Source organism: Vombatus ursinus, unplaced genomic scaffold, assembly GCF_900497805.2.
Source record: "Vombatus ursinus unplaced genomic scaffold, bare-nosed wombat genome assembly UNPS02014806.1, whole genome shotgun sequence".
Taxonomy (NCBI): Eukaryota; Metazoa; Chordata; class Mammalia; order Diprotodontia; family Vombatidae; genus Vombatus; species Vombatus ursinus.
In genome coordinates, this window is record NW_020954584.1 from 1,162,582 (window position 1) to 1,165,351 (window position 2,770).

Sequence of the window (2,770 nt, forward strand, 5' to 3'; positions counted from 1 at the left end):
CTCTCTCTCTCTCTCTCTCTCTCTCTCTCTCTCTCTCTCTCTCTCTCCTTCAGTTCCCATGGGTTTAGCTAAAATTTCTATGCAAATGACTCCTTAATCTATATGTCCACCTAAATCTCTCCCTTGAGTTTCAATCCCTCATATCCAATTACCTATTAGAAATTTCAAAGTAGAAGTCTCAGAAACATCTTACCCTCAATGTCTCCCATATCCTTTCCTTGAAAACTTCTAGTAAAGAAAAGGCTGTCAATTCCAGAGTTAGGCCTAGGTTTCTGCCACTGAAGTTCTGGGTCTTCTGTTATGTCTGTTTCAGAGCCACAATGCCCTCCCCAGAGAGAAAAAGGAAAGTACTTTTACCCACAAAATATGAGCTTAATTGTTCATATTTATTTAACATCTATCTCATAGGAAGAAGAAAGTAGACCCTCCTCTTCTCTACCCACCAAAAAAAAATAATAAAATGTTAAATACTATGGATTGGAATGAGGACAGGAGATGACTATATATGTGAAGGGTTAATGTATAAGATCTCCCCTACCCACAGTCCAAGCCAAGGGACAAGGAACTTTCCTAATGTATTGTTCTGGGATTTGTTCCAACCCAGACTCACCTTGGTGAACTATTCCTTAGATCCACATCTTGAGATAAACATCCAGGGACTTAGCCAGTTCCTGAGTATTGACCTGAGAAATTTTTAACATAATAAAGATTGTTCTTGAGGTCAGAGAATTTCAGCCAAAACTCTCAGGTCCTTAAGATCAATCACCTGTTCCTTGGCTCCCTGCTCTCTCTGTGTAAGGATGATGAAAAGGGTCTTTCTTGGGAAAGTGACTTTAGGAGTCTCCCTTGAAGAGGATGCTCTGCCATAGGGACTTTTCTCATGGAGACCCTAATGGCTGTGATACATGACTTTGCCAGCTAGATGTTCAGGAGTTGGTGCTTCCTTAGATTGGTGATGTATTTTTTCTTCTTTATTTCTCTATCTTTCTGTTAATAGTCTTTGTTTCTAAGATTGTATAATCATAGGTAATCACATTTATATGCATGTATGTTTATGATTATTGCCCTTATTAAATCATTTGTAAACTAGGAAAACTGTGAACGTATCTTTGTGGGTACATTCCCGAAAGTGTGAAACAAATTATAAGTGCTGCAGCCTGTAACACCTTACTGTTACAATATGTTACGCATCTTCCTTCGCCACCTCATAAAAGTTATTCTATTCCAACATTATCTCTCCTCAGTTTTTGCTTCATATATCTTTGCATAGTGAAACTTAACAGTAATTATCATAGCCTGTGCCATCTATGAGATCAATTGCCCTCTGAAATATCTGGTATAGACCTGCCCTGAACCCGGCCCCCACAGCTACACATGAATTTCTTATTGATATAAGTAACTACCTAATCAGTAAACTGTCTCCATAAGTACAAAGAAAGGAAGATCTGGGTGATGGAATGCAGAAAAGACCCCACCCAGGCCAATATTACTAAAATCCCACACATCTTCTGGTTCATGATGACTGTGTAGTGCAGAGGCTTAGAGATGGCCACATAGCAGTCATAGGCCATGAGGATAAGGACCAAGACTTCCATACATCCAAAGAAATGCATTCCAAACAATTGAGTCATTCACTCATCAAAGTAAATAGTCTGATTTTTAGAGAGGTTGTCTACAATCAGTTTGAGGTCTGTAGTACTAGAGAAACAGGAGTCCACAAAGGACAAATAGGTCAGAAAGAAATACATGGGAGATTAAGTGTGGGACTGGTCTTGATGGTCAACATTAGAGCGGGTTTCCTAACACGGTTACGGTGTAGAAAACCAAGAAGATAGCAAATACTATCTTCTGTTTCACTGAGTCTTGTGTCAGTCCAAGAAGAATGAATTCAGTCACATTGTTTTTCATTTCTATGTCTTCAATGAAAATGGTAAGGATATATGTGAAAACTAATCATTGCCTAAACAGAAGAAAGAAGCATTAGGAAAACAGAACAAGGGTACCTGTGTCTTAATGAATTATTGTCTGTTCTCAAGTATTTCAATGTTACTTGTACCTTTAAAAATCTTACATGGACAATTACTAAGAACATGCAATTCCTATAATCTATTGCTATCCACCCTCCACACTACTTGGGCTTGTTTATGAAGGAATAAGTGTCTATGTCACTAAAAGGAGAGAGCATGACTTGCTAATTATTGAAGTTAATACTGAAAACTGACATTCTCTTTGCCTGTTTCCTGTTCTCCTTCTAAAGTCAATCTTATTTTTTCTGTTATTACAATATTTCATAGGTTTAATTGATAAAAAATTTTCCCTTTCCTTAAACCTAAGTATGTATCTTCATAACTTATAACCATTGTTTCTACTTCTGATCTCTGGAATAAATTGGAGGGGGAGTCCCTTTTTCCATATGACAATTCTTCAAATACTTCAAGATGTTATCATGCCCTGCTTCAATCTTTTTTTTTTAAATAAAAAGCATTCCCAGTTATTTGAACCATTAAATGGCATATAATATGCAGTATACTCACCTTCCTCATTGTCATTCTATGGAGGTCTTACATCTTGTAAATATCTTTTCTAAAATTTAGAACACTGAACTGAGCAGAATACTCCAGATGAGGTCCAATAAGATCAAAGCACAGTGTGATTATCAAAATCCTCATTTTGGAAAGTACAACTCTTCTAATTCAGCAAACATTTCCATATACATAGGTATGTATGTATATGTATATGTATATGTATATGTATATGTATATGTATATGT